Consider the following 8,829-nt stretch of genomic DNA (forward strand, 5'->3'; position numbering starts at 1 on the left):
TAAAACGAGTTCAGTAGAACATTATTTGAAACTACATTGATGACCCGGACAAACGAGAAACCCGACCTCAAGCGCTGCGATGAATCAAGAAGAAGAAAATGCTTCTGCTAACTCCTCAACCACGGCGCCCCCTGCGGAAGGCGTCTCCGTCGTCGCCCTCGAGCTCCCACCGTACTGGCCTGCGGATCCCGAGCTGTGGTTTTTACAAGTGGAGGCGCAGTTCGCGACTCGGAAGATCACCGCTGATCGCACCAAGTATCATCACATCGTGGCCAGCCTTCCACCAGACATCGCCACAGAGGTACGCGACCTCAGGAAAGTGACGTGCTGGGACTGGAATTTAGTGCAAAGAAGTCAGGAATTATGGTTTTTAACGACACGCAGGACAAGCCATGATGTATACAACGATTTAAAGTCTCGAGAGTAGAGCAATACAACTATTGGGGAGTGTGGTTAACAGTGCTTGAAGTCTCCCGTAAGTTGAGGGTGTCCCTACAAGAAGGGGGGAGTGTGTGTGTGTGTGTGTGTGGGGGGGGGGGGGGGGGGGGGGAGTTTCGACGAAATGTATTAGATGTATATAAAATAAAACCCACAGCTGACTCTGTCCCCGCCGTTCCTGCAACGCTCAAATTGCTAATCCCCAAATGTCACATCCCTAAAAATAAGCTATTTTATTGCAAGATATAATTTTGATTTCACTAATGCTGGGGCTGTGGAGGAGGGTCTCAGACCATCCGTTAAAATCAGCGGGGGTCCGAGACCCCCTGAGACCCCCCAGACTTTAAGACCTGGTGGTTAAACGAGGGCAAACAGTGCCTCCATGAACATGAAAACTATGTGACAACGAAAGGCCACAGGAATGCATCAGTAATGATGAAACGAGCATTGTATAATCTTAACAGATACGAGGTAATGAGAGGTATCTGGAAGGGGGATCTGGTGCCTGGGGACTGGTGCCTGGTTTAACATTTAAAAATGCTATTTTCTGCACGACGCCGGAGGTACAGTCAAGACAGGAAGTCAAACAGCGTGGCGTACAGCTTGTCACTAGAATCCCATGGGAAAACCACCAATGGAGCCTTAAAGGTGTACAGGGAGATACGGGTTGGTCGTCGTTCGAGGCAAGGGAGGCAAATAGCAAACTGGAATTTGAGGAACGGCTGCGGGAAATGGATGAGGAGAGATGGGCAGGTAGAATATTTAGATATACATATGGGCAGCGTAGACGCAAGATGGAGAAAACGAACCCGACGACTCGCGTCAAAGAACTTATGTAACACCGAGGAATATGGGCGGACAGGAACAGTGAAGGATATTGTAAGGGAGAGCTGAAGAGAGAGAAATGTGGGAGACACTGAAAGCAGAAGCCAGCTTTGGAAATGTACAGGGCAAGGAAAACTGATATTGTAGACAGGAAGGAATATCCCATAATTCTAGAGGTAGTACGTTATTGTTTGAGGCTATTTGCGAACCGGGACGTACAGGGCCGAATTTCAAGAGGTGGATAGAACATGCACGGTGTGTGGGGAGGGTGGCAAAACGTCAGAGCATGTCGCTATGGAATGTGTGAGTGTGTCTGTGTGTGTGTGTGTGTGTGCGGGGGGGGGGGGGGGGGGAGGAGAGGAGGAGGCTCGGCCACTCAATGACATCACGCGGAGAGGCTGACTTCCTCAGGGCTCTGGGATTCGAAGAGAACGGTGAAACAAACCATCTTCAAGAGGTAAAGATCAGTAAAAGATTAGAGGAATGGTGGCGAAAATCAAGGGACGGATAGATTAAATTGACGTAGTCAAAATCAATGTAGAACTAAAACACTACTTGGATATGTGGCACAAGTCACCGCCCGATTTAAAGGGAATAGCCGCCATCTATCCATCCATCCACCTATCCACACATTTCTGTTAATGGTGAGGTAAAGCGCTGCATTTTCTACTTTCACCAACATCCCAGCGCTTCGATAACTCAGCGCCAAAAGTGTTAGCACGACAACGCGTGCCACGCAATCAAGATTTGGTAAACAGAAAGAATAAAGCAAACTCGGGGCGCGGGACGACGAAATTCTAGAGGTAGTGCGTTATTGTTCGTCGTCCCTCGTCCAGAGTTTGTTTTATTCTTCTGTTGCCAGTCAATGTTACCAACACACTTCACCAAATAAACACAATCCGTAAAACAGGCTTTGCCGCGCGTTACCCAAGCAGCGCATGAAGGGGACTGACGAGACGGGAGATCCAAGATCTGCGCCGACTGTTCTACCCGCGACGTCACAAACGATGATGATGATGATGATGATGATGATGATGGTTTGCGACTGTTCCCTTTTGAATCAGGCGGTCCCGTAGAGTTTGGGACCTAGCCAGTGGGAATTCGGTTATCCCCATTGGTGAACTAGCATCCACCAGTTCTCTAATCTTCGTCTCGTGGCTTCCACCTGCTCACGCCACCCTCCGTTGGTTCTCGTCGGTGTTGTTGTTGCCATTAGTCCCACCCGCAGAGTCTGCCACTGAGCTGGAAGCAGACCCAAAGCCGAGTGCCTCTGCCAGTGCGAGCTTCCGGGTTGCCTGTCCACACTACATTGGTTGGACTGGTTGCAGACCGGTGCACGACAGCACAATGTGTTCAATTGTCTCATCCGCCTGACCACACACACGGCATGCTGCAGATTCCACCGTCTGGTCGAAGCGACGGCGATATATCTGCGTTCGCAGCCCTCCTGCGCGTGACTCAAAGAGGAGCCGGCTGCCCAGGCTGTTGTCGTATAGCCTAGTCTCTGCCGAAATGTTGTGCTTATATCGATGGCACATATATAGCGTCGACTTGGACTTCGCCGTTTCTGCCCACCGAGCTGCCTCCTCCTCTCTCACCCTGTTTCAAATCTCCATTTCCCACTTCCTGTCTGATGTAATAGTTACAGGGGTTGAAAAGAAGCCGTATTTCTTCTCTAACTGATACAGCCGCTTCCTCCAGCCAGTCTGCATTCCCGTGAGATAATGTGTAGACGAAGAGTCTCTTGGCCCACCGGCCGCGGTCCATGACGACTGTCGTAGGTTATCTTACTGGTCGCCTCCCTGGCCTCAAACGACGACCACCCAAGATCTCCCTGGACCGCTTCGGTGGCCACCATTCCGTGACAGCCCAGAGCCTGCCTCCCGACCTCTCGTTGACGACGTTCCATTACTTCCCGCACTGTGCCAGGGACACAAAGAACCGCGTTGGCGAAGGTTAGTCCAGGCACCACAACCGCCTTCCAGAGTTCGCGAGTCACCAGAAAACGATTGCAACTCCAGAGATTACGTTTTCGGAGTACATTCGTACCTCGCACGGCTGCCTGTCGGAGGTGGGTGTAATAATCGGACAAGTACTCCGGCTTGTTGGTCAGTACAACTCCCAGGTATTGGTACGACTCCTGTACCTGTGCTTGCTCGCCGTTCAGCACCAGACTGTTTAATTTAGCCTCATCGGACCCGGCTAATTGAAGGACTGCCGACTTTTTGGCGTTGAAACGAAGGCCCAACGTAGCCGCCTCCGTCTCACATATACATATTAGACGCTGCAGGTCCTCCACCGTCTCCGCCGTCAATACAATATCGTCCGCATAGGTGAGGCCCGGCAGCATCCACCTCACCTCTGCGCCTCCTTCCATGTGTGTCAGGGGAAAACCCACCTCCGACTGGATCAGGCGTTCCTCCAACCCTGACACATACAGAATATAAAGAAGCGGGGAGAGTGGGCACCCCCGTCGGAGACCCCTCGTCACTGTGACTTGCTCTGAGTCGACTCCCTTCAGTTGCGTCATTACTGTATTGCGTGAGTATAGGCGCCGTATGACAGCTAGCCACCGATGAGGAAGGTGGAGCTCCTCCAAACGTCGCACGAGTTGAGCGTGCGGCACACTGTCATATGCTTTTGCCACATCTAGAAAGCAGCACAGCAGTCTTCTTTCCTGTTTTCGGGCAATTTCAATACACTGCGTGAGGGTGAACAGGTTGTCTTCCAACCTTCGACCCCTCCGAAATCCGCCCTGGAGTTCGGTGAGCAGTTCGTTCTCTTCAGCCCATGCTGCCATATGTTCCTTGATAATGTGGGCGAAGGTGCGGTATACCGTAAAGGTCACGGTCAGGGGCCGATAATCCTTGAGGAACTGTTTGTCGCCCCCTCTCTTCGGGATCAGATCCACGCGGCCGACCCTCCAGTCTTGGGGCACAGGTTCCTCTCCCCTTAAGATTGCTCCAAAAATATCCGCCAGCTGCTCCACTGCATCTTTTCCCAAGGACTTGAGAACGCTAGCGGGGACCCCGTCCAATCCCTGGGAAGTAGCCCCTGTCAAGCGTGCCAGTGCACGCACAACCATCACTCGGCCGATGTCCCCCTCTTGGTTGGAGTCCGATTGATCCGGGGCAAGTCGGCCTTCTAGTGGTGTGGACACCTCCTCAGGAGCAAACGTCTCCTTCCGGTACTTGGTGAGGTGGGTTCCAAGGTCTTCTGGCGGATTCCCCGTGCTCTCGTCAATTATGGTAACATCTTGGTCCTTTCCCTCCAGCGATCCAAGGTACTTCCAGAACTTTCTCGCTGCGTCCCTTCCGCTAGATCTAATATCTCGGACGGTCTCCAGATCCGCTGTTCTCATCTTCTCTTGGGTTAGTCGTTTAGCATAGCACTTGCAGTCGTGGTACATGATCCATCTTCTAGCAACCTCACTCCCAGATTCAGTTCGGAGCGATTGTCGATGTTCCATGTTGGCTTTCCGTCTAGCCAGTATAGCTTCTTTAACCTCTGTGTCCCACCACCTCTTCCTCACTCTCCGTCCACTGGGCTGCCTGGATGCATGTTGCTTGATGAGACGCTTGAGCTCTGTGATGTACTGTCTGTAACCAGACGCTTGTATCCTTATGTTGCTTCTTTCAAATTTCTTCGTGACCCTTTCCACCTCCTTCTAAGCCAGATGTGTTCGTCTCTTGTACTGAGGACGGGTTTTCGCCTTTGTCCATGTGTTTTTACTGAAGTCCAGGGCCGTACCCAGAAACAAATTCCGGGGGGGGGGGGGGGGGGGGGGGGGGTTCGGGGACAACGGCGGCCATTTTGAAAGTGTCTATTGTCTTATTTTCGCCTATGAATCATGTGCATCGGTGGCATATAATGGAGAGTTACAGCAAACCGGAGAACCGGTCCCGGTTTGGTACCCGGTAGCCGACCGGCGCCACTGCGCGTGCGCAGAGGTGGAGATTAAAATCGGCTGGCTGCCAGCGCACCGACCAGGGCCGTACCCAGAAAACAATTTCGGGGAGAATCAAAACCCCCTATCCCCCCCCCCCTGGTTACGGCCCTGCTGAAGTCCAGTCGCAGGCAATTGTGGTCGCAGCCAACGCTGTGTTCGCCTTCCTCGTCGATGGAAACACCAACTAGGCTCTTACCAAGGCGCGAAGACACCAACGTGACACAATTGTCACGTTCGCCCGGTAATAAAATAATGAAAGGAAATCAGGAGGTAGTTATCAAACAATAAAGAAAAAAAAGGAAAAGTTCAAAGCAGACCGGATAGCTAGAGAAGCGCCCCCTGTGAAATACACCTTTGACGAAAAGTTTCGATTGCTACGTGCAGGCGCCGGTTTTTACGGCGCATTTTTGGCACTAGTGTGCTGTTGCAAATTGAAGCAGACAGCAAGCAGTCCGAAATTGACTTCCGGTAATGCATTTCTACGGAAAAAAGCGAGTGCATTTCCTCCCTGCGCTCGATTATAAGAGCAAATATCACGAATAATGTGTACGTACTAGGCACATAGGAACATTTCCCAGACACGCAGATGAAATAATTGGTCAGTCACGGCGTTTTTATTTTAAAATCGTGGCATGAAAAACGGTGCTAAAACCGCTTCGTACATGTGTTTATGTGCACTGTCGGACACTGTTAGCTCGAATACGGCGCCGGCGCTTTCCAGCATGGGGGTATACGTGCCAAACGAACGAAGGACATGTGGAAAACCAAGAGAGACGGCAAGAACCACGCAGTAACACTGGAAAAGTAACTCCTTGTGCTTGCAGACGATCAAAAATAAATTGAAAGTCGCGTAATTAAGTTCGATTTGCAATAAATAAGTACTGCTTTATTCTTTCTGCTCATGAATACATGCGAAGATGCTTGTTCTGTGTTCAAATCATCACCCGCACGCTCCAAATCTTTGCAAATAGAGGGAAGCAAGAGAACAAGTGCGCGATAAAAACTGCCCAACATAGGAAATAATAAGAAAATGCACCTCTCGTAGCCCACTTACTTTATTCTTTACGTTTCGAACGTCTTTTTTAACCACTCGCAAAGATGCACGACGGGAGCATTTTCATATAGTGAGAGGACAGGCATATTAGCAATATATAAGCACCAACGGAATGCTGGTGAACTTTGAACACACTCTACATTCCTTTCGATTGTTATTTTGCTTGGAATCGTCGCTCGTTTCTACATACCTGCCATGAAACAGAGGGCCTGAAATATAGCGAAGTTTAACATCGTTCAGTGGTAAAGGAAAAATGCTGTAACTAAAGCAATTACACTTTCACAACATTAATAAAGGTCCATACTATCCGGTACAACCGAAATTAACAAAAGTTATTAATGTTATTTTTCGGCGACGAGACAAAATTCACGCGCGTTTTCCCATAGGAATACACAGGAAGACTGGAAAAGTAGACTGCATGCTGTCCGATTCAATTTGCAACCGGAAGTCCCATAGACACTAGCGCCAGCTGAGCCTCTAGCGTTTATTATAATAACTCTATGTTTTAGATCGAGCCTCGGGGTTCTCTGGAAGTCCTCGAGCACGGAATAATTTTATTAATGCTTTCTCAATGATGCAGCAACTCTCCCATCCAGAATAAATCAGCTTTCTCTAGATTCATCAGCACCTTCGTGCCACCCTGGTGGTGGGGAGGCAAGGGAGCTTTCCCTTCCCCGCCCCGTATTGTTTCCATGAAATATTTTAAATGTCTGGAAAGGGGGGGGGGGGGGGGGGGAGTTGCTTTCTTATTCCGACGCCGCTGTTTAGGAGTATGAGATTAAGAACATCCTGACCACGCAAGAAGTATAGTAGTTGTTGAAACATCACCCTTTCTCAGATGTCTCTCACAGCGAAAGGTGGGCCACCTTACCCTATCCCGGTAGGGCGACCCATTGTCGGTGTTCGCGATCTCTTATACGAAACGAAGTCGTCAGCCAGACAGTCCGCAAAAAATGCCGCAGATCTATTTCCATTTACGCCATCGCCGCACGCTATAACATGCTGAAGCAGCCATTCAAAAATGCGCGCGTAAAGGGCTCCATGCGTCCGTCTGTTCGTTTCGTCCCGTATTCTGACACGCGAACACATTAGCGTGACGTCACGGAGTTACTCTAGGTCACGTGGCTATTGCTCTCCGCGCCTCCGCGCTCTCCGCTTGCTGCCACACGACGCAATCGAACGCAACCGCAGGTGACTCGTCCTTGAGAGAGCGTCGTCTGCTTTGGAAGCGCGCCAATTTCCATTTACGTAATTTTTGCACACACGTCCCACGAGTTGTCCCCCCCGCTTCCGCCATCAAACTCGGGCGTGGTCGCAGCGTCTACTTGCCGCCGAAACGGTCTCCACCCCCGCCTTCAATTAGTTTTCCTCTTGAAAGTTTCTCCTTCCGACGATTTCTTCCGCCGAAGATGCATTGCGAGACGACGGCGTCGTGAGTCGCCTGCTCAGCGGGAGCGTCTGATACGGACGAGCGCTCTTTTCGATTTGAGCGACAGCGCAACAGGCAGCACAACCGCACCCTGCTGCGGCGTGTCTCTCCGACGACTACCCTCCCCGGCTCGCCTTCATCCATCCAGACTTCGGAATTGGTATTTTCGCTAAAACAAGCTTATGGGGCACCCCTGCGTTTCCCTCTCGACGCCGTTGAGCGAAACGTGTGATCGGAAAGAGGCAACGGGCGGTGGGACGTTCGGCGCGCGGCGCGTGGGACGCCGGCGGTTGTGCCTTCGAATCTCGCGGCCGATACACAGTCGTTGCCGGCACGGAGAGAACGAAGGCATGAGCTGAGTTTTAAGAGAAACGATCGCGATTGGCCCTCACCATCTCGATGGCTCTTCGCGCCAAACTAAAGAGGAACGCTTCAATCTTGTGCCTGGTGGTGTTCACCTACATCGTTGTCTTCAAGGCTGTGCAGCTGCCTACGGTGATTGACCAGACGGATTCGGTGCCACGGAGTTTGAACCCTCAGAGGTGCGTTCACGACCCGGTGCCTTGCCCGAGGATTCTATACCCGGAAAGAGACAACGAATCCTTGATTGACCTCAAGAACTTCAGTTACGTCTTGGATGCGAAGTCCTGCAGTGAGAGCGGAGAAGAGAACCTCTTGGTCCTGGTTCATTCGGCGGCTGACCACTTCGCTGAGCGGGACTCCATTCGAACCAGCTGGGGAGCGGTGGCAGCGGATGGCTCAAGAACTTGACCATCAAGATGGTCTTCCTGTTGGCGAGGACGCCGGAGGAGTCGCTCCAGGACCTTATAGCCCACGAGAATCGGAGACACGGCGACACCGTCCAGGGTGACTTCGTGGACTCGTACCACAACTTGACGTACAAGCACGTCATGGGACTGCGTTGGGCCGTGGATCGATGTCCCAGCGTGGATCATGTGCTCAAGATGGACGACGACATCTTCGTGCACCTGTTCAGGCTGAGTGAGATTCTGGGGGAGCGCGGCCGCCATGAAGCCCAGGACCATCTTGTGCTACGTGCAGAAGCAGATGCCCGTGTCTCGGAGTGAAGGTGAGAACGATCCAAACTTATGCCGTCGTCAAAGATCGATCTAA

General features: G+C 51.4%; 1 pseudogene; it reads left to right on the plus strand.

The window, feature by feature from the left end:
* The first annotated feature begins 8,094 nt into the window (after nucleotides 1-8,094).
* On the plus strand, nucleotides 8,095-8,829 carry LOC121834751 (annotated as a pseudogene).

The sequence above is a fragment of the Ixodes scapularis genome, unplaced genomic scaffold (genome assembly GCF_016920785.2).
Source record: "Ixodes scapularis isolate PalLabHiFi unplaced genomic scaffold, ASM1692078v2 PGA_scaffold10__122_contigs__length_95168666, whole genome shotgun sequence".
Taxonomy (NCBI): domain Eukaryota; kingdom Metazoa; phylum Arthropoda; class Arachnida; order Ixodida; family Ixodidae; genus Ixodes; species Ixodes scapularis.